Source organism: Furipterus horrens, unplaced genomic scaffold (assembly GCF_987537825.1).
Source record: "Furipterus horrens unplaced genomic scaffold, mFurHor1.1.pri manual_scaffold_3, whole genome shotgun sequence".
In the NCBI taxonomy this organism is placed as follows: Eukaryota; Metazoa; Chordata; class Mammalia; order Chiroptera; family Furipteridae; genus Furipterus; species Furipterus horrens.
Window position 1 is genome coordinate 68115099 of NW_028327173.1, and position 24053 is coordinate 68139151.

At 40.6% G+C, this 24053-nt stretch overlaps 1 protein-coding gene and 1 long non-coding RNA gene across 2 annotated transcripts in view; one reads left to right on the forward strand and one right to left on the reverse strand.

Moving 5' to 3' along the window:
* Window positions 1-723: 723 nt before the first annotated feature.
* LRRC8C (leucine rich repeat containing 8 VRAC subunit C) overlaps window positions 724-24053 on the forward strand; it is an 84778-nt gene continuing 61448 nt past the window's right edge. Inside the window, exon 1 of the mRNA XM_090269709.1 lies at window positions 724-904. The gene's annotated coding sequence lies outside the window, so the exon portion shown is untranslated. The remainder of the gene's footprint in view (window positions 905-24053) is intronic.
* LOC150015243 (uncharacterized) overlaps window positions 8927-24053 on the reverse strand; it is a 60820-nt gene continuing 45693 nt past the window's right edge. Inside the window, exon 3 of the long non-coding RNA XR_016509716.1 lies at window positions 8927-9588. This is a non-coding gene — a long non-coding RNA (uncharacterized LOC150015243). The remainder of the gene's footprint in view (window positions 9589-24053) is intronic.

The window sequence follows — 24053 nt, forward strand, 5'->3', positions numbered from 1 at the left end:
CCTGGGGGTTCCTGCCGGAGAGGAGCCTGAAGTGTCCAAGGGCTGATGGGTTTCATGGTCCAGAGAAATTAGCTTTTGCCTTCCTCCTTCTGCGTCCACCTCAATGCGTCCCACGATCACTCCCACCCTTCTATTCCTATGCGGGGAGGGAAATAAGGAGGCGGGATTATCGCTACTGTGACTCGGGTCCTTTCTAGGAGTTCCCAAAAGGGCTATTTTTAGCGGTAGCTGCCCCTTCTAACTTACCCGGGGAGAGGAGCTGCGGTAGCAGAGCCGACGCTGCGCGCCGAGAAGCCTCGGGTTTTCCGCGCATTGTTAGCCGATTCCCGGGGCACAGCCGCCAGGTGGGCGGATAAGAGGCCCGAGTGACCTCGTCGGGAAGTGGCGGGGCAATTCCACCCCCCGCACCGCCCCCCCCCCACACACACACATCCTGAAGAAAGTCCCCGGCGTCGGGCGGCAGCCCTCGCCGGCTAGCCTCCGAGCGGGGTGGTCTCTGCAGCAGAGGAAGTGCCAGGCACGGCGCCCTGCGTCACAGCGGGGCTGGAACCGCGGGGCGGGCTGGCGGGCGCCGGTGGCGACCCCTGGGCCGGACGCTGGGCGGCGCTGGCTGCCGCTGGCCCCGCTGCGCGCGGGGCGGTGCTGGGGGTGGCTCCTCGGCCCGGGGGAGGCGGAGAAGGGGAGGGCTGCGGGGCCGGGGTGTTAGCTGTGTCCCGGCTCGGAGCCCGCGAAGAGGACCTGGAGGAAGGCGCCGCGGTGGCCCGGGGCGCAGTGCTCCGGCGCGATAAGCCATGAGCAGCGGCCCTGCGGACGACCCTGCTGTTCCTGGTTGCCGCTGAGCCCGGCCAGGAGACACCTCGCGGCTCCCCAGCACCCTCTGCAGCCGGCACCCTCACGCCCAGAGGTAAGGGCGGGGACCGCGGAGGGATGGAGAGGGGCGGCCCGCGGCGGCCCGCTGGCTCGGTCCGCTAGGTGCGCTGGGGCCAGAACTCGCCCCGCCTCGCTCGTCCCTGCCTTCTCCCGGCTCTCGGGCAGGCAGAACGTGGTCGCCTGCCCAGTGTATGGTCCCTGAGCCCTACACGGCTAGGGCTCCGAGACCCGCCAACCCCTACTCCACCCATCCCAAGCTTCCGGACGCGGGTCCCCAGCCTGGCGCCAAGAGCAGCGCGGCCACGGCAGGTTCTGCGGACTTGGGGGATGGGAGTGGGAGGACGTGGAGAAAAGGCGCAGACCCGGGTGGTCGTGGTTCTTCACTACCTTAAAAAAAAACCCTAGGTCCCAGGGCCTGTCCCTTCTGGTCTACTGACCCCTTGCCACCCCCGAGCCCCTGAAGTTAACACTTTGGGTGCAGAGGAATTTGAAGGTCTCGGAAGGGGCCGAGAGCGCGATGCCCCTCCCTTGCAGGACCGTAGGGGAGAGAGAGTAGAGCCAGATCGCGCGGGCCCCACAAGCCAGGTGTCTAGGCCAGGACCGCTGCCTTGAAACCAAACTCAGGCTCGCTAGTCTTTTCCCGCTGGTTCTCAGAAACGAGGTGGTTTAGTGATGGAGTGAACAACTCAGGAACCTTAGGATGTGCTCTGTAGATACCCATTCCTTTCTTTTCTCACCCAGACAATTCTTCCCTCCCCCACGCCAGACCAGCCGGTGTACATCCGATTCCAGTTCCCCCAGAACATAGACACCTAGCCCACATCCTAGGATGGATATTTCAGTGTTAGCTCCTAACTTCTCTTGGTTTCAAATTCTTTTAAAGCATTTTAAACTCCCAGCAAACCAGTTAGGAAACATTGTCAAGCCCCCATCTTCCTTAAAGTAAAAAATAAGACTCAATCAGTCTTTGTGGGAGTGCTGGCGTTGGGCAGAGGGAAGCTTGAATGACCCTATTGAAGGCAGCCTTGCGGGAGAGGAATAGGTAAAGAAAATGGCAGCCCTATTTTAGTCTCACACTTTTCACAAGCTCTCGGTAATGTAGGAAATGTAGCCTTAAGCGCAGGTCACACGTGGGACTGGTATGTAGTAGTTTCCTAAGGCATACATGAGACCTCTTCATAGACAAGTCATTTACAATGCCATGTAGTGAGAGAGGAGGAAAAGTGGTGGTAATAACCCTTGTGGTGGTCGCAACACTGAAAAATCACGAGGGGCAGCCAGTTACATAGGTGTATACATTCTCTAGATATTTTAAGCGATCTGTGTAAACCCAAAATGAAAGCTGAACGTCACAAAATTTGCTCAGATTCATAAACTGTGTATTGGCTGTGTAGACGTAGGTAACAGCTGATGTAGCAAACATCAACTATAATCTGTGATGTTTGCATTTCTTGTGACTTAAGATCAAGGGTGTAATCCTGACTTGCTTTCCTTTGGAGTCATTAACTTAAACACTCTCTAGGTTAGGTTGTTTGTTTGCTTTGAGTGAAAGATGGAGAGCAGCTGCAAGGATAGATATTTTTCATGGTTCATAGAAGAGATAGTGACCATGGGTAGGGCCCACTAACACAACAGTCATATCAGATAGCATGTTTAATGATAGTAATAGAATAATCAAAGCCTTTCTTAATGGCGTTAATTTCTTATTTCTCAGATTGACTAAGCACTTTACTTAATGAAAACTTTTTAGAGGGGAATGCTTTGAGTGAAAAAATTATAGGGACTGTAAGAAAAAAGAATGAATAATTTTCCACTTATATGAAGCTTATCAGTTTATCTTTTAAAAGGAATACAAAGTTAGCAATATTTTAACTTCTGAGGTATCTAGTTTTTATCAAACTGTTGTCATGATTTTTACGTTTGTAGTATTTATTTTTTAATTATTTATTTATTTATTTATTTATTTTTAGAGAGAGGGGAAAGGAGAAAGAGAGGGAGAGAAACATCACTGTGTGGTTGCCTCTCACTCACGCCCCCAACTGGGGACCTGATGTGCAACCTAGTTATGTGCCCTGACTGGGAATTGAACCAGCAACACTTGGTTCGCAGGCCAATGCTCAATCCACTGAGCTGCACCAGCCAGGAGTTTGTAGTATTTTTAAGTTATACTCACCAATAGCATTATAATAAAGTCCCACTTTTAAAAATTGGGGAGGGGGAGAAATTTAGAAGTATTTTGCCAAGCATTGCGTTAATGATTAATATAGTCATTATAATACAGTCTAGCTGCTCTAGGATCTGACACACATTATCTCAGACTCTTACAACAAACCCTTAAGGTAGATGATGCCATCCACCTTTCATAGAAGAAAGAGGCTCAGAGTTTGTGACTGTCCCAAGACCACGCAGCTAAATTAATGCCTGAATGAGGTCAAGCCTTTTTAGCTTTAATGATGTAATTTTCCATTATCCAACACTTTTTTTTTCTTCATAAATTTATTGTTAACTTATCACTATGACTCTGAAAAAACTGAGGCCAAGGAAGTAAAGTCACTTGTCCAGTGTTTTTCATATCGTCGTCGGCAGCCGTCCGTCTCGAGAGACGATGGTGTAGCTTCTTAAGAGTCTATCTGCACCGCCGAGAATGGCTGTGCAGTCCGACTCGGGAGTGACACGGCATCTGTCTCCTCCCGTGTTGAATTGACATCTTACGATGACGCTGGAGTGTCCTCTCCAGTGAAGCTGAAGCTACAGAGCCTGGGCAGGGTGATATGGAGGGTCTGCTGTTGCCCATGCAGCAGACCCCCCCTCTCTTCGCAGCTGAAGGGTCCAAGGGAAAGACGGAGTCAATACAGCTTGGCTTCAGGTGCGCCGCAGGAGTTGCCGGTGTTGACTACAACGTCAAACCGCCTTAGGGACTCCGGCTCCGGATTTTCTGTCGGGGTTTACTCCCTTAGCCTTTCCCCTGAAGAGGTATGCCGCAAGGCAGAGGAGGTTTTTGAAATCAGAGTTTTCCTTCTCTGGTTTTTCATATACATATATAGTATATAGCAGAATTCAAATTTGGAATCAGAACCATCTGTTTCCCAAACCCATGTTTTTGTCACTGCTCTCTATTAAATGACTGATTAAGAGCTTAACCAAATGGACATTTCACTTCTCCTCATCAGCTATTCTAATCCACATGATGATGACTGCCTCATGGGCTACATACATCACACTTCCAAAGATAGGCTGTATCTCCAGCCCTGGATCACATATGAAAGCATATTGCAACCAACAAGGATGAAACTACTATGGAGGCATTCTTGAATCCACGTAATTTAATCTTAAAATACAAATCACTCTAGATTGGCATAGGGTAAAGAGCATAGCCTCAAGATAGGAAAATCTGGTATCAAATTCTGGCTCTACTGCACAGTAGGAGTGCCAACTAACTCAACTCACATTGTTCAATTCTCTGAGCCCTAGTTTCATCATATGTAATGGGGTTCATAAAGCCTCCCTGTTAGGATCATTGTTCAGGTTACATGTAGCAATGCATACAAAGGGCAGCTCCTGTCACCTAATAGGTGCTAGTAAATGGGACAGATGAGTAACCCGGTATCCCAGCTAGTGCTAATTGAAATTTCTGCTATATTTCACTTTCTGTATATTTTACATGGGTATAGTGATTGCTCAGTGCTGTCAGTGATTCACTTTTCATATGATCATACAAAGGTCTAATCTGGTTGTTAGCATGTTTAACTTTTGAATCATATCCTTTTTTTTTTTTTTTGTAGTCCTGACCTATACACGTTTACTCACATAGTTTTTCCTTTGTTCTGTTATGCACATTTTTTAGAACTAAACTAGCCATGTTTCAGTCATTTGAAAACCAATTTCTCAGCCTTGCCTATTACTCATGGACGGCACCATGACAAATGCAGGACCTCCCCACTACACACCTCACCCTTAGCCAGGTCTTTACCCACCAAAATTGTGCATTTTCCTCAAGGCCCAGCTTATATGCTACTTTCTGCCTGAGCTCATGTACCTTGCCTTTTAAATCCTTTGTCTGTTCACTTACAATACAGACAACATGTACCCCTAGTGCTTTAAAAAAATTATTTTTGCTTTTTTAGTTATTTGTCCAAGTAATATCCTATGAAAGACTGTAAACTCTTTGAGGACAGATTCATTTTTCTATTTCTTTACAACTTTTGCTTTGTATAAAGCATAGACGGGTTCTATTTCCTGAATGAAAGATGAGTCAGACATTCTGAGAGAGATTCTTACAGTAATTAGGAAGGTGACCCAAATCATTTGTCTTTGTTACATGACTGTTATTAACATCTCCCTCTTCATTTTGAGACTTGTTCATCCCAGCCTTTTCCATCAATTTAACTGGCATTACATTTACTGGACGGGCATAGTTTTCAAACAAAACCTTGGCCATTAGGTACCATTAACGACGAAACCTCCTAAGGAGGTATGATAACCTCCTTTGTTGCAGGTATATTGAGCACATCAACAATGTTTAAGTAGTCTGGCATTTTAGATGGGGTAACAGTTCAGGTGGATTTCTTTAATTAGGAATCTGATTTACCTGAGGGAAAGGAATACTTACCTTTGAGAGAAGTTTGAGATAATAAGCAGGGAGGATTTCAAACCCCTTTTGCTTGGCAATAAGACCAATCATGGCACAGTGTGTTGGCAACAATGAGAAGTGATCTTCATGAGAGAATTAGCACAGAGAAAAGACCCAGACAGTCTCACCACAAATATGAGAGGTGGAAAAAATAAAAAGGAAGAGATAAAAGCAATGAAGCATGATTATAGTACCATATGACTGAGGCCTGCTAGATTTCACTCATTCCTGGACTGTAGAAATAGGAGAGAGACTGTGGGGTCAAGGTGGGCAAGAGGAACTATTGTAGCCTTGGACATCTAGTACATTAATGTACTCCCACTTGAATCCCGGGCTGGCACAGAGAGCAAGAGGATAATTTCAGATCTTTGCTTAAAGTAGATAGTTTGGCAAAAACATATTGAAAATTTTCTAAGTATTAAAAGGTAGAGAATAACTGAACTCTTTTCCACTATCAGGCATGAAACAAATAAATAACCCAGGCTATCTACACAGAAGTATAACAGATTCTGAGAGTGAATTTAGGATCATTTTCTGGTGTTGGATGTGTGTCATTTAAAAATATGGTTCTACAGTTTATAGTGTACTTATGAATGACAGTTGGTAGAGAAATAATAATGTGGGTTTAGAAACCGAATAGAGTTCAGAAAAGAAAAGGGAGAGTTGACAAAATGCAAAAATCAATTTTAAGCAAAATGTTTTAAAGCTTAGGGAAGTAACTGAAAGGGTTTCAGATGACTGAAGTATTTTGAGTCAAAGGAATCCATGAGAACTATATGCTCTTTAAAGAAGCCCTCTAAGGGCTCAGAGGAAGCAAAGCTATTCTGTAGTGGAGAACAGTGGGAAGGTAGAGCAAGAGGAAAGTTTGGCTAAACCAAAAAACTGCCCCAAGGGCTGCAGTGCTGGAGAGAATACAATGCAGCTCATAGAAAAGTGTTTCTCAACCTTTCTTTCATTATTACTCTCCCTCCCCAAACCTATTTCAGATAAATTATAATATCATAGACACACTGTATATCTGTTTATGGATGGTGGCCTTTTGGCAGGCTACAAACCATTATGTAAGTTTTATTTACCCTGCTCCCCAGAACCAATTTTCAACAGAGGCAAGATCAGCCTCTTATTGAGAATACATGGTGTAGCATGATTCTGTCTTATGTTAGAAACTCATAAAAGAACCATATGGAACTAAAGGAAATGAAGAATGTGTGTGTGTGTGAATGCATATGGTAGATTAATTAACAAATTCTCTGGAATTAGATTGCTTTCTATGCCTTATTAAAAAAGCATACTTTATTGACTCAAATTGAAATATATATGTAAAATATATAAGGCTTCTTGTCCCAATTGCACCTTGGCAAAATTACTAAATTCATAGTTATCTTCCCAAGTCTCCTCTACCTCGCATGCTTATCTTTTCAGGATGGGAAGCCTTCCCCAAACTTTAAATTCTCAACATCCTTTACTTATTTCTGCTCTGCTGGGAAGACTGATACTAGCCATTCATGTGACTGGTCATTTATATCAGTATAAATGAGTTTGTCCTTATTAGAGTATTTATATTTTAAGCCGATTTCACCGATAGCTGGCGGCCGGAGATCCCTAAGGCGGTTTGACGTTGTAGTCAACACCGGCAACTCCTGCGGCGCACCTGAAGCCAAGCTGTATTGACTCCGTCTTTCCCTTGGATCCTTCAGCTGCGAAGAGAGGGGGGGTCTGCTGCATGGGCAACAGCAGACCCTCCATATTACCCTGCCCAGGCTCTGTAGCTTCAGCGTCATCACAAGATGTCGATTCAACACGGGAGGAGACAGATACCATGTCACTCCCGAGTCGGACTGCACAGCCATTCTCGGCGGTGCAGATAGACTCTTGAGAAGCTACACCATCGTCTCTCGAGACGGACGGCTGCCGACGACGGATATTTTAAGCCACATATTTATAAATATGAAGCACTATATTTTCTATCAAAGGGATTTCAGCTAATAACAAGTAAATACTTGGGAAGGGTGGGACTTCTAAAGTCATTCTTAGCATTTTCATTTTCCATTCCGCGCTTCGGTTCCCTGGGGAGCATAAGCCTGGGCTTCTGGTCGCTGATCTTGGGCACTGTAAGGGTTAGAGGAGCGTAGTTTCTTTATACTGTGTTGGCTTCCTTCAATGTTTGGAACCTGTTGGTTCATGCTTCCTCCCTTCCCCCAAAACAACTCATTGTCTTATCCTCCAGGTGTTATCTTAACCAGCTTGATTTTTTCCCTTTGTTTTATCTTAACCAAATTGATACTTTTTTGTTTTTGTTTTCCAGCATCTTTTCTTTTTGTTTGAGGGCACAGGCTAGCTATATAAGCCCTATCTGTTTTACTCACTTTTGCCTCCACAGCATCTGCACAGTGCCTGGGACATAGCCACTTAAGAAATAGCCGTGGATTAAATATTAAAGATATATTTTACAGTAGCGTTTCTAATCTGGCATCCTGGATTGTATCCATTTCCCTTTCTTTTATTTTAAATTCAGGTAATGAAATTTAATAGTGTAATTAGAAGTTATCCTTCTTAATAGAGCCATGAAATATGTACACAGAAATATTTCTGTATGTGATTGGAAACTAGGAATTAGAAAAGTATTTAGCTAATCACACCTTGTATTTTAAAAATAAATATGAGGTTAACTTCATTAGGAAAACACTGTCTGACTAATTTGTATTATCTCCCTTGACATTAGCAAGGTAAATATCTTTAATGTTCTTATCAGCAAAGTTAGGAAATTACTGTCCTGCGCACACAACTTCCTGCTTAATGCACAATTCTATGAATCCCTATAACCAGAAAGTAGTTACAGTCCAGGAGCTGGCAACTGGAGGTGTGTCTGCCATTTGGATCTGAGTGTTCAGCATTTTATCTAAGGATCTGGTGGCACAATAGAAAACATGGGTCAGATATTTTTGTAAGTGACTCCATGGTGAATAGAGCAGCATTGTGTTGAAGCAGGGGCTGGAAATGAGCTCGGCAAAATGAATTGAAATAGAATAAAGATAAAGAAGGGAAATAGTCAAAACTAGGCAATGAAGTTAATTTAAAGAAGGTACAGAGTTGTAACTTGAAGAAAAACAAATAAACCAACCATGCAAATATACTAGATTTTTGTTTGTTTTGCTTTGTTCATTTCTGTATTACTAATATATAGCAAAGGATGAGTGAATATTTGTTTAATGAGTAAATGAATGAAATGCAAGGTAGAGAAAAGGCTAACTATATGCCATGAGGGCGAAAGTAAAATTATTCCTAAGGAGATGGTGATAAATAACTAGTAGGCTGAATTGACTGTTAGAAAAAACTTTTGGGACAAATCATTTATGGGCATATGTTAAAGTTTTATTTCAGTCTTAACATAAAAGAGGAAAAGTTTCTGATAGGTCAGTTCAAAAATTCATTCTTACTAGGGACATTTTATAAGAATTGTAAATGCATATCATTGTTAAACTAAATTAAAAATGTGGGTTCAAGGCCACTAAACTCTTTAACAGTTGACAGTTAACTGGGTGGCTCTTTTAGCTGGTTTCCATGGACAAGTCTTATCCCTGTCCAGCATTAGACAGAAGGCTAACCAGTGCAGTAAGGATGAAAAATAAAATAAAGATGTAAGTATTGGAAAGGTAGAAGTAAAAATATCTCTTCATATAAACTTTTGATTAGAAATTAGGATTCCATATCCTAAGGACATTGAAGAAGGCTGACAGGGAAAAATAATTGATTAATTTGAAATATGGTGTTGAAAGAGCTCTACCCTGTACCACCAGAAAGACAATTACAAGTGGGTCCGGGAGCAATGTAAGCCTGAAACTTCACTAGGGGCAAAATGACAAAACTGAAGCTGTCCTACTTAGGGCACATCATGTGAAGGCAGAATTCTTTAGAAAAAGCAATAATGCTGGGAACAATAGAAGGCAGCAGGAAAAGAGGAAGACCAATATGAGATGGATTGACTCCATGAAATAAGCCATAGGTGTGAGTCCCAAGGATCTGAGCAGGAGGTTGAGGGCAGGCCATTGTGGACATCACTCATTGATTGAGTCACCAGGAGTCAGAGCCTGCTCAATGATACATAACACACATCCTAAGGAATCTACAAAGCAATGACTAAAAGTAAGTGCCACACTCATCTTTGATTGACATGAGGCTATTTAAAATTTATGAACAAAATCTTAGAAGTAAGTCTGTTTCAGTTCACCCTTGTACATGAACATGAAGATAATTTTACTTATCCTAAAAGGCATCTAATAATATAGTCGTATTAATAACATTTTACCTGTTAACATTTTTTTATACTTGACAGCTTTCCCCATAAGTGTGATTGCAATAAACAAAACAGCCTACTGTTGACTTAATTGACAACTTAGGAGCTAATCAATTAAAACTAAATATTTCTAACATCCCTTTTACTTGCTAGTACCACATCCAGGATTGTAGTAGGGGGTAGACCTGTGGTGCCACATAGAGGCTGTCTAGTGTGTATGGAACATCATTTTAAATATAAAATACTGTTCCGTTTTTTTTTGCTCCAAATTTGGAACACAACATTTGAAGCAACATTTTTAAATGTTGTTGGATAACAATATAGATGCCCAGTGATAAGAAAAGTCCATATTGGTGGCTGGCTTAGAAACAGCTAAATCAGATGGTACATAAGAAATCTCAGAATTTTACTCTCTCTAGAGGCCATGGACCTCTTATTATTTTGCTTTTTGCTTTTGGTTATTTATAATTATAAAATATCAAAAAGCAGCACAAAAACAAGGAAGCTAATTGCCCCTTCTGAAAGAACACATTTGAATTGGGTGAGGAAAAAAATAACTTGTCATCTGGGTTGAATACAAAGTATGTAAATAATTTTACAGCCTCATATTGAGAAAAGGTCATCTCAAAAATAATTTTTCTTTCTGAGTTACCAGTTATCCTATTAAGCTACTTCAAAAATTAATTTATCTTAATATATGTAACTTATAAATCACATAAGATAAACAATGGTGGATGACAGCATAGTTAAACTTTAGTTTTTAAGATAAAATTAATATTATAAAATATAAGGCAATGATTATAGTCTTATTATGTGAGTGTTAATGAAGAATAAGTTATGTTTATATATAGAGATGTGATGCATAGGTTTAAACTATCATATGATAGTATTTTGCCAAAGATTAATCATAATTACTTAATTCATATATTAGCCCAGGTCTTAAAATTAATTATCTTGAATTACAATTTACATAGCCACTTAAAAATAATATATCATAGTTCATATGAAAAACCTATCAGAGAACCGTGACATTCATGATTTCATGTTACTTCAGCAATGCCTGGAATTTACAACAACCATAAAGAAACAGGCTAGCTATAAATAGTTATAATTTACTGTTGTTGAAAATATCTACAAAGACTTAAATTTTTAGTATAATGATCTTATGTATAGTAACTTCCAATTAAAGAAACATCTTATTAGAAAACAGATTAGTCATGCATGAACTAAAATACATTGTAACAGCTTTATTGAGATATAATTCACATACTATAACATTAATGTGTTTAAACTATACAATTAAATGCTCTTTAGTATAACAGCAAAATTATGCAGTCATTACCATAATTTAATTTTGAAACATTTCATTGCCCTAAAAAGAAGGCTGTACCCATTAGCTATTACTCCCTCCCTACCATACCTTCCAGTTTGCCCAAGCCCTAGACAGCCAGTATTCTATATCTGAATTTATAGATTTGTCTATCCTGGACATTTCATGTAAATGGTATCATACAGTATGTGATCATTTGTAACTCATTTCTTTCACATAGCACATATTCAAGGTTCAAGCCATGTATCAATATGCTATTCCTTTTCATTGCCAGATAATACTCCATTGTATGGATGTACCATATTTTCTTATCCATTTATTATTTGGTGGATATTTTGGGGCTATGCGGAATAGTGCTCCCAATAACGTTCAGATACAAGTTTTTGTGTGGACATATGTTTTCATTTCTTTTGGATAAATATGTATAAAAGGGGAATTGCTGGATCAGATGGTATCTGTGTTTACCATTTTGATGTAAATGAGGTATAATTTTTGCATCATCTCCCCAACTAGAATAATGTCAAGGCTAAGTCATTTAACAAAATAGTTTAATTTGTCCAAGTATTCATCATTATCAGGAATATCAATTGAACATTAAATTTTATGTAATTCATCATCGTTTACAAAGCACCATTAAATCACTACTAAATTACTTCGGATTTAAAGTTCTGATTAGGAAATGTAGAGAGGTTGTTTCCATATCTTGGCATTGTAAATAGTGCTGCAATGAACACAGGGGTGCTTATGTTATACTGAATAGTGTTTTGGCTTCCCTTCAGCTATATTGCCAAAAGTGGGATTGCTGGGTCAAAAGGTAGATCCATTTTTAATTCTTTGAGATATGTCCTTACAGTATTCCCTCACTTATCATGGGTATTACGTTCCAGACCCCCCCACAAAGTAGGAACCTTACATTTATTCTACACTCTTAAATCTATGTAACTTTAACAACATACATATACAGTACCGCAAAACCCCGCGATATAGTGAAAAATCCGTGATAAATAATTAAATATAATATTTTAAAAAATCCCGCGATACAGTGAGGATGCAGTAAGTGGACCGTGATATAACGAAGGACTACTGTATTTAATTATTTATCATGGATTTTTCGCTATATCGCGGGATTTTGCGGTACTGTATATGTATGTTGTTAAAGTTACATAGGTTTAAGAGTGTAGAATATGTTTAAGAACATAAATAGTGTTTATAACAGTGTGGAAAAAGTTAAGGGAATGGGAAGGGTTAATAAGGTACTGGGAACTGTTTATAAAAGTGTGGGAAGGGTTTATAAAGCCTTAAAATATACATAAATACTAAAATAAATATAAGGTTACTACTTCGCGGATTTTCACCCATCACAGGGCGGGGGGCGGTCTAGAACCTAATACCTGCGATAAGTGAGGGAATACTGTACTGCTTTCCACAGTGGCTGTACCAGGTTGCATTCCCACCAACAATGCAAAAGGGTTCCCCTTACTCCATATCCTCACCAGCACTTGTTTGTTGATGTGTTGATGACAGCCATTCTGACAGGTGTGTGATGATATCTCATTGTGGTTTTAATTTGCATTTCTCTGATGATTAGTGATGTTGAGCATCTTTTTGTATGTCTGTTGGCCATCTGTATGTCTTCTTTGGAGAAGTGTCTATTCAGGTCCTTTTCCCATTTTCTTTAATTAGGTGAGGTTTTTGTTTGTTGTTTTTTGTTTTTGGTGTTGAGTTTTGTAAGTTCTTTATAAATTTTGGATAATTAACCCCTTATCAGATATATCAGCGAATATGTTCTCCTGTTCTGTGGGTTATGTCTGTCAATAGGTGAGCGGATAAAACAACTATGGGACATTTACACAATGGGATACTACTCAACCATAGTAAAAGAAGAAAGCTTTACCCTTTGCAACAGTATGGAGGGACCTGGAGAACATTATGCTAAGTGAAATAAGCCAGTCAGAGAAAGACAAACACCGTATGATTTCACTCGTATGTGGAATCGAATGAACAAACTGAACTAACAAGGAAAATGGGGACGGACTCATAGATGGAGAGCAGGATGACTGCCAGTGGGGGACGGGAGGGCATGGAGAGATAGAGCAAAAAGGAAAAAGGACTCATGGACACAGACAGTATGGTGATTGCTCGAGAGGAGGGACTCATGGTAAAATAAATATAATAAAGATTAAATTTAAGAAAAAAGAAGAAATGTAGAAAGGGTCAATGAAGGCTGATCAGACAGTTATTTGCATATTTTTTGGTTCCTTATCCTTAGTGACCTGAATACCACCTATTCACTCTAAGCTTCCCTTTTTTGCATTTTTTCCTCTTTGTTGTGGGTACTGGGGCAGGAAATATTTTTCATATCCTCTTATTCTACATATACATGTTTATCAGCTTCTACTTGGAATATGTGAACTCCATTCATTTGAGGCTTTAGAATCTTGTTAATTTCCCTCTGGAAAAAGGCAAAGGTAGTTTTCAAAGTAAAACACCTTTCATTGATTAACATTCTTTCACTGCTTTGCTGCCTGGGATGGTGATGGAGGGACTCTTGATAAATTGTAGGTTTCTGTCTGTTTTAGTCTATATAAATTTTATTTTAATTTACTGTCAGACCAAGACCTGGCAGAAATTTCCCTTAATTCTTTCTCTTCACATCCTTATGAAATCACCCAGGCAGATGTTGCCTTATTTTTTCATTTCATTATGAATCTATTTGTTTAGGAAGGTATTCTAGCATACAAAGGATAAACTCCTGTGACCACTTAGCCGTCATTCTTGGGGTTTTTCTAAGCATATGGGAAGCTGTAGATCTAGTAGGTGCCCCAAGAACTCACTGATCACAAAACCACAACCTTATAAATAACCACTTACAGATATAGGCAAGTAGAAAACCTCTGAACCAATTCCTCCATACAGTTTTAACTGTTAGGCAAATGCAAATATGTACAGAAACTTACGGCAAGAAAAACATAAAATAACTTGAGACTTTTATGAATGTTGTCAAAGGATAGTTTTTAAAAATTTAACAAACATATCAAAGATTTATTCAACTCCTTAGTGAAGGAACTGGCAGAAAGGCAAAATGGGATCAAAGAGCATTCAAGAATTATTTGAAAAAAGACTGTTAGAATAACATTGCTAGGTTAGGTACAAAACGAGGCAGTGTCCTTCAGGGCAATAAAAAACTAATGTTTTGGGTTTTCTTACGCAGTGGACAAATATCTACAAGTCTGGAGTTCAGTCAGTAGTAACTAGCAAGGCAAAGGAAGTTATATTTCCCTAAATTATCCTTGGAGGGGCCAGTAAAACAGTTTTTCAGTGTTACAATGAAAGGATAGTTTGCCCTCCCTTTGCCTCATTTCCAAGTTTTAGATACTTTTTTTTGTTAACAATGAGATACTTGCTCATCCTAAACTTTCCTTTTAAGGGCTTTTGTTTCTTAGTAACATAGTAGACATTTAGCCATGGAATGTGTCAGATACAAAATGCTAGCCATGGAAATTCTCAAACTTAAGACATGGGACAGAAACCTTGGGTTCTGGACTTGACTTTTTTTTTCTTCTTGGCGTCCCTTATGTCACTCAGTTATCAAAATACCTCTTTCATCTCATCCTGGAAAGTAGTTCTGTTTTAACTCCAACCCCCACTTTATTCAATTTTAGGGCCCAAACGGCTCTCCAAGCTCTCAAGTAGATGATAAATCATCTTAAGCTAGCAGAACAAGAGTCCTTTCAGATGGCCATTAGACTTTACATTCACATGCTCAAATAACCATAGATCAACAAAAAAATCAAAGACCAGAAGAGATACACAAAGGATCTCAGTAGCATAAATGCCATTAAGCTCCTTGATCTGAAGGGTGCCAACAGCTCCGTTCCTTTTGAGATGAGTAACTCCATGGGACCTCCAAAACCACTACAACAGGAATTGGCCAACTGTGACCCAGGTAGTTTGGACCCACAACCTGTTTTCGTATGGTCCACCCGAGGACATTTGTTTTTAAAGTTTTGAAGGATTTAAAATATTTTTTAAAGAATATGCATCATAGACCAGACGTGACCTGGAAAGTCTAAGTATTTACTGTTTTTCCCTTTATAGAACAAGTTCACAGACCTTTCATTTAAATTTCTTTAAGATTTTTAATTTATTTTTTAGAGAGAGAAGAAGGGAGGGAGAGAGGGGGAGAAACGTTGATGTGTGAGAGAAACATAGATCAATTGCCTCTCGCATACCCCCAGCGGGGGACCCAGGTAGCAACCAAGGCATGTGCCCTGACTGGGAATCAAACCAGTGACCTTTCATTCCTCAGGCTGGCACTCAACCACTGAGCCACACCAGCCAGGTCTGATCCAGCATTTTAAAACAAAATATTGACAACTTCGTTGTTAGCATATATCAGAAAGTTTTGTAACTAATTTCCTCAAAGGCAAAAGTTCTCTAATTGGTGAATTCAAAGATTTGCTCTCAGTAGGAGCATTTAATTGGAGAAGAGAATGGTTAGAAAAATGTTAGATTCGACATCAAAAGAAAATATTTGGTTAAAGACCATTGAACTCTTGGTTGACAGCTGGTCAACTGCATGGGTGGTAACTAATTTCATAGTTTCTTAATGTGACTAAAGTTCATGAGAATCAATTACTTAAGTATTATATCAGGAACACTAATTTCTTTCAGGGAGGAGATTGCAGGTTGTACGAACACATTTGGGATAATTTTCCTTTCATAAGGCAATGTGTTAGTATATTTTAAAAGCATACACTGGGGAGACTTCCAGTCAAGATGGAGGCGCAGGTAAACACAGCTCACCTACTCATATAACCACATCAAAATTACAACTGAACTATAGAACAACCATCACTCAAAATTGTCAGAAATCAAGCTGAATGGTAATCCAAAAACTACAAAATTAAAGAAACCACATCCATCCAGACTGGTAGGAGGGAAGGAGACACAGAATGGGTTGGTCCCAGCTCCATATTGGTGGATAAAAATTCAGGACAGATATCTCGAAGCGAGGAGTCCCACACCAGGCTCCCCTGGCCCAGGGTTCCAGTTCCAGGAAGATAAGTCCCCATAACTTATGGCTGCAAAAAGCAGTGGGATTGAGTCAGTAGGAGAAACTTCTGGAGTCCCAAACACTTCCTCTTAACCCACACGTGGATGTACTCAGACCCACTCCCTTGAGTTCCAGCACTGGGGTAGCAACTTGAAAGGCACACGTGACATACAGAGAGGAACCAAAGTGTCTGGCATCAAGGTGAGAGCTGGGGGACAGCTTTCTCCCAGACAGAAAGGCAGGCAGAAGCCATTTCCCCTTTTCTGAATTCTCCCCGGTCACAGACACACACAGCCACAGAGCAGGCAGGCAGAGGCCATATCTGAGACTCCATCAACCTGGCTAACACTGTTTGCCCCACCCTGGAGGTGCCCTGAGGCTTTATCCCACCCAACTTGTAGCCCACCCAAGCTGTTAACAGGGACTTTTCCATATGAATGGCTGGTCATGGCTCACCCTTCACAACTTTCTAAACCCTTTCAAACAAGCAGGAGTCAGTCTCAGTGAACTCCCAGCCCTGGTACCTCTTGCTAACTAGCCGCAGGCCTGGCACTAGCAGCAGCCAGCCTAGGTTCACAGCTTAGCTTCGCCTGGGAACCTCCAAGTCCAGCACAAGTAGCAGCCATCTCAGGTTGCTTTATAGCTCATGCAAGGTGGCCCTGGGCAGAACACGGGTAGTGGCTGACCTTGGCCTACACCACCCAGGAAACTGCAGAGTCTGCACACCCAGTGGACAGCTACTGACCACATTGGAGCACCACCACCCTGCCCCTGCACAGCAAATCCTCCACAGTGGGCAGAGGTTGGTGGATAGTGGTCACAGCCAGTCCTTGCAGCTGACTGGTCTAGGTAAATCCCTCCCATTGACTTGCCAACAGCACTCAAGGCTCAACTACAAGAGGAGGGTGCACTCAGCCTACATGAAGGATGCACCTCAAGTACCCAGCTTTGGTGATAGGGGAGGCTGGGTCACTGAACTCTATAGGACACCTACTACATTAGGCCACACTACCAAGAGTCATAACAGCTCTACCTATACATAGAAACAAACATAGGGAGGCTGCCAAAATGAGGAGACAAAGAAATGCCCAAAGGAAAGAACAAATCAAAACTCCAGAAAAAGAACTAAACAAAATGGAGATAAGCAATCTATCAGATGCAGAGTTCAAAACACTGGTTATAAGAATGCTTAAGGAACTTAATGAAGATCTCAACATTATAAAACAGATCCAGTCAGAAATGAAGGATACACTAATTGAAATAAAGAACAATTTACAGGGAAACAACAGTAGAGTGGATGAAGCTGAGAATCAGATCAATAATTTGTAACATAAAGAAGCAAAAAACCAACCAGAACAAGGAGAAAAAACAATCCAAAAAAAACAAGGATAGTGTAAGGATCCTCTGGGAAAACTTCAAGTGCATGAGAGGGGTGCCAGAAGGAAAAGAGGGGAAACAAGGAAATGGAACTCTATTTTTAAAAAATAATGAGAGAAAACTTCCCTAATTTGGTAAAGGAAATAGACATACAAGTCCAGGATGCACAGAGAATCCAAAAACAGGTTGGATGCAAAGAGGCCCACATCATAATTAAAATGCCATTATTATATGAAATGATAAAGGAACTTATTTAAGAAAAAGATAAAAACTATGAAAAACAAAATGGCAATAAATACATATGTATCACAGATTGAATCTAAAAAGTAAACTAAGAAAACAAGAAGAACAGGGACAGAATCATAGATATGGAGAGCGTTTTGATGTTTGTCTGATAGGAGGGGTATGTGGGGGAATGGGTCAAGAGGTGAGGGGATTAAGAAGTACAAATGTGTAGTTCTATAATAGCTATGGGGATGTAAAGTACAGTTATAAGAAATGGAGTAGCCAAAGAACTTATAGGCATCACCCATGGACATGCACAGTGTTGCAGGGATTGCCTGAGGGAGTGGGCAGTGCTGGGTGGATAGTTGCAAAGGGAAAAATTGGGACAACTATAATAGCATAATCAATAAAACATAATTTAAAAAATAAAAGTGTACACTGGAATGTGGTAAAAGAAAAGCAGACTCTAGGGATCTTTTGATGACTCACTAATGTTTACAGTTTAATTCAAGGCTACGTAAACTACTAGGAAGATGAAAAACTTGGGAGAGAGAGAGAGGACCATCACAAAGAGGATGAGAGCATTTAAAAGTTGAATCTGTGTGGGATAAATGAAAAGAACTGGCATGTTTCAGCTAAGATGAGGACAAGGAGAAATTTACTAATTACTTCCAGGGGTATGAGGGCCTCTTCAACTGAATATGAAGTGATTGTACATCTCTTCTGAAAAAAGATGAAAGTTTAACTTGCAGTATAAGGATTTAAAAAGAAGAATTTTCTGACATCAAGTTACCAGCCTTTCCACAAATTTTTATAGAGGCTGGGAGGTTTTAAAATGAGTTGGTGCTCTCTGCCATGAGTTAAGTATGATTGTGCCTAAAGGTTTAGCCAGATAATCCCTTGAGGTCAGCCATGTGTTTTTAACCCTGTGAGTGCCATGTGTAATTCAAAATTTGGATCAACATGAGAAAAAATTACGTCAATATATAACCTGAGGTATAAAAAATGAGAACAAAACAAAATATGAATTATTCCACTGTTATTTACATTTATAGCCATCAGAAAAAGAGTCTCTGGGAGCAATGTGGGCACTTTTGGGAAAATTTGTCAATATCGCTCACAGCAATGTTGGCACTCAAAGGGTTAATTCAAGACTATAGAGGGTGCAAAGCACCACCAGATCTGCTGTCCTTTGGGATTAGAAACCAACCCTGTCCCTGGGACTTATTCTGTGACCAGGGGGTTAGGGTAAACAGATACACAGATGGCAAAGATAAGGAGGGGAACAGGAAACATATTTGCAAGTATATAAAAATCTGGAAAGGGAAACCATCAAAAATATGGCTCATAATGCAAAAACCTAAAGAATGGGAAGAAGCTATTTACATCTGAGGAAAGAGAGATCCAAGCAGAGAGAACAGCAGGTAAAAAGGCGTATCCCTAGCATGTGGAGGAATAGCAAGAAGGCCAGTCAGTGTGGGTGGAGGGCCCTGAACAAGGCAGAGTAGGTTTTTAGAGAAGGTGCTGTAGGCTCATGAAGTGCTTTGTCCACCTCCATTCCGAGATGAGCCATTAGAGGGTTCTGAGCAAGTGAGATTCATAATCTGATTGGAGTTTTCAAAGGATCATTATGGCTGCAGTGAAGAGAAGGCATTAGCCAACTTTTTGACTTCAGGGCCTTGGTACTCTTAAAAATTATTGAAGACACCCCAAAAGTTTCATGTGGGGTAGTTTAGGCACTTTCCATGAGTAGAAGATATAGTGGAACATACAGTAAATGGGGTTTTTCAGAATCCAGAAGCTTCCCAGGAGAGAAGCCTAGCTAATATTTTCTTAATTAAATAATGACATTGAACATTGTCATTTACTGCCAGGTACTTTTTCTAAGTGTGCATCATTTAGAGAGGTTGGCCCAGAGCTAGATTTCAAACTTTGGGCTTTCTTACTGCAAAATTTGCATTGTAACCACCACACTGTGTAGAACAAAACGGTTAATAGAGTTGACTTTTATTTTTATTTATTAGATTAATATGGCTGTTTATGGGAATGCAGATGTTCAGTGAGATAACATATCTCGGCAGCCGTCCGTCTCGAGAGACGATGGTGTAGCTTCTTAAGAGTCTATCTGCACCGCCGAGAATGGCTGTGCCGTCCGACTCGGGAGTGACACGGTATCTGTATCCTCCCGTGTTGAATCGACATCTTGCGATGACGCTGGAGTGTCCTCTCCAGTGAAGCTGAAGCTACAGAGCCTGGGCAGGGTGATATGGAGGGTCTGCTGTTGCCCATGCAGCAGACCCCCCCTCTCTTCGCAGCTGAAGGGTCCAAGGGAAAGACGGAGTCAATACAGCTTGGCTTCAGGTGCGCCGCAGGAGTTGCCGGTGTTGACTATAACGTCAAACCGCCTTAGGGACTCCGGCTCCGGATTTTCTGTCGGGGTTTACTCCCTTAGCCTTTCCCCTGAAGAGGTATGCCGCAAGGCAGCGGAGGTTTTTTGGAGTCAGAGTTTTCCTTCTCTGATGTGCCCTGACTGGAAGATCGAACCAGCGACACTTAGCTCGCAGGCCGACGCTCAATCCACTGAGCCAAACCAGCCAGGGTCAATGAGATAATATATACATATAAGGTAATAATAGGAATATTTTAATTAGTTTTACTCTTGCCATATAGTTTTTTGGACTAAGGCTTCATATCACCCTAAATATACCAAACAACTGCAATTACCTCATAGAAAAGAGAATTCGCACAAATTACCTTTGAATTTTGTATTAAAATGCAATTAATATCATGGCCATGCCCTAAGTAGAAGCACATCCCATCGTTATGAACGGTCTACCTACGTGTGACAGTGGGCTCAATACACAGTGGCCATTGTGGTTTGAAAGAAAGATGCTTAGTATGATGACAATCTCTACAAAAATTTCAGGGCACTTATTCTTCAATAGAAGTGAAAAAAATTTAGACCCAAACTGGAGCTGTGCACATAGATCCATACTGAATTAGAAAATTTTATACATAGAAACAGAAGTGTTTCGGGTGAAGCAGTAAAGTGTCTTATTAATGTTAAGCAGCAGATGTATTAATAGAGACTCTCAGGAATGTAAGTGTATGACTTATAGAGCATCTTTACATTTACTCAGCTGTAATGAGATTTTTTTTTTTAATTGAAATATACTGTGCTTTCAGAAAGCCCTCTTGTGTCACATCCAAATAAGAGCAGAATAGGTCCCTTGTAAGAGGAAACCGCAGATCTTGAGAACAGTGGTGTTCCTTGATGTTCTTTGGCCACACTCCTGTTTGGTTTAACTAACATTTCTGGTAATGGAATTGCTTGAGTCTCAGAGTTAGTTTGCTTAGAATTTTTATGTTTCTGACAGGCCTCTTCCTGTTGACATATTCAAACTGAATCAAAATTACTTGTGTGACATCATAAACAGTGTAAGTATAGCATTTGAAAACAGTCTAATAAGGGTCTGATATATTAATTAATCTATTTGGGTGTGTTTGCTGGGAACCTGGAATGAAGCCTGTTTTAGAATATAGTTGTTTTTAGAATATAATCTCAAAGTGAGGTAGGAAATATTTAACCGCCATAACATTTTTAAATGGTCATTTCCCATCTCTTAACATCTCATACTCCAATTAAGGCATTTATTTAATAGAAGTGGGGAAGGTAGCAGAAACACAATATTTTTAAAATATACCAAAGCAGCACTCATGGTTTTTATATTGGAATCACCTATGAACAAGAAATCCTCATTGTCTTTCTAAAACTAAGCTGTTGGTGTAAAAATTAAACTTGTGTATTATCAAGTGATAAACTATAAAATATTTATTAAAAATATGAATGTACAGTATGCTGAAAATGGGCATCTTTCCAAGAGGAAAATGGGCTATCTGTACTCCTACTTAGCTCTCGAATGAAGCAGATTTTACCCTTTAAATTCTTTAGTTATTGACTACTTAACCAAGAGACTAAGACATAAAAACCAAAGAGTTATGAGGTGCTGGCAATGGAAAAGAAAACAGAAACTTAAAAGAAAACGTCTCTGATATATCTTACACTCTGAGTACAATATAAATTTAAAAGAAAACATAACTTATTATAATGCAAGTTAATAGAAAATTTTAAGTAGTATCCCTCCCAGTTTTTAAGAAGTCCTTCTGTAATGTTCAGAGAATTTTTTACATTCAGACAGTGTTCTGGAGGGGTAAGTCATTGCTATACATGTGGAGCTTCTCGCCATGTAAAACCATTACTGCTCAGACATTACTGGGTCAGAGGCTGGGAGTGCCAGAATGAGCAAGGCAGCCTCTGCCCTTACAGAATTTAGAGTGAGGGAGGGAGACAGATGAGTATATAAATAACCCAGCAGAGTGAAGGAGTGAACAGAGCAGGTAGGGAAAGTGTTGATCTTGGACTGCATATGAAAATACCCAGCCACAGGCTTCCAAAATAGAACACTGCAGTTATGGTCTAAGACCCTTTCAAATGTTATCCTAGCAGCATGCTCTTCTCATGGGAGAGTGGGCTGCCTCGGGCAGCCTGTCTGTCCTGATGTGATCTGGGGAGAGGTGGGGGTCTGAGGTACCTATTAACTAAAGACATGATTAACCTGTTCCTTACATTTATTAAAGTGTAAATTCATAGAGTACAGAAATCATTTTAAGTAAGTGAGCTCTACTTTGGGAGGTCCAGCTAAAGCTCTGTTTTTCCCTTAAGACCTCATTGGATACTTAAGTTGACTTTTTTATCACAAGAAAAGGAAATAAGATGTTTCCACAGAAATGGGTCTCACCCCTCAACCCCAACTGCATGTTGGAATTACATGGGGATCTTTAAAGAGAAACTTCAGGCTTGGTCTCGCCCCAGGCATTCTGATTTAACTGGACCCAAGTATTTGAATTCTTAAAGCTGTCCAGCTGATTCTAATGGGGAGCCAGTGTTGAGAGTCACCATTCTGCCTACTCTGGGTTTTATTTCCTCCAAGATTTTCTAATAGATTTTGGGAGACTGGCGCAGCCCAGGTTCTGTCCACAGGTTTTCTAATTGGCTGTTCCTATTTAATATCAGTCCATGTGTTCTCCCTTTGAAAACACACAGCACTTTCTCCTCTTTCAGGAAGTGATGTCAACTTCTGGAGAAATGTCACCTTGAGCTCGGAGTGGCCAGGGGCTTTCTCCTCTAGCACTGTGAGTCTCACCCTCAAAACACAATTTACTGTCCTATTTTTTCACATCTGTATGGCATGACCAACCCACAGATTTTGTTCTAGAACCTTCTGTTCAGTCTTGAACAGGTTCTTCATGTATATGCTGAATCACTCATGCAGCTGTTTGAAGCCTCTTTTTATGTATGAAGTTGAAGCATTTTGTAGTTGGTATGTCGGTCTATTCATATCCTTCCATGCTCTTGACTCATCAGTTTTACTCATATGTTTTCTTTGCTTATCGCAATGTATGTAACATTTCTGCATAGATTCTGTTTCTATCACTTTATGCTTTTATTCAACAAATGTCTATTAAATGATAAATATGTGCCAGGCACTCTCCTGGGCATTAGAGACAGATTAGGCAAAATTCCTGCCTTCCTGGCACTTACATTCAAGTAGGGGAAGACAGAAGGGACATACATATGTTCAAAGGTGCTAAATGCTATGGAGAAAAATAAGGCAAGGCAGGAGGAAAGGGAGTACTGGTGGGTGGGGCTGTACTATCACATCAGCTTTGCAGCATTATCCAAGCAAGGGCTGGTGAAGGCTTGGACCACAGTCACAGTGACAGAGATGGTCAGATGTGGTTGGAATCTGGATAAGTTTCAGCAAGTCCTGAAGAAGGCCACGGATTGTGCCACACAGATATCAAGAAGAAGAGAATTGCAGGCAGAGGGTACTGGAAATGCAAAGGCCCCAAGGCAGGAGTGAACCTGGATGTTCAAGGAACAGTTAAGAAGGACCAATGCGGGTGGAGCAAAGCGAGAGTGAAGGAAAGGGCGATGCCACACACATGAATGGGAGTTGGAGGAGTACAGAGTACTGGGATTTTTGTACAGATTTGGGCTTTTTCTCTGAGTGAGAAATAGTTTTGAGCAGAGGAGAAGTTCAGTAATTTAATAGGGTCATTCTGGCTGCTCAGTTGGGAATAACCTATATGGGTCAATGGTAGAAGCAAGGAGACCAGTTATGAGGCTATTACAATAACCTTATTGAAAGATAAGAGGGTGATAGCGATAGAAATGAGTCAGAAATGGTTACAATCTGTATATATTTTT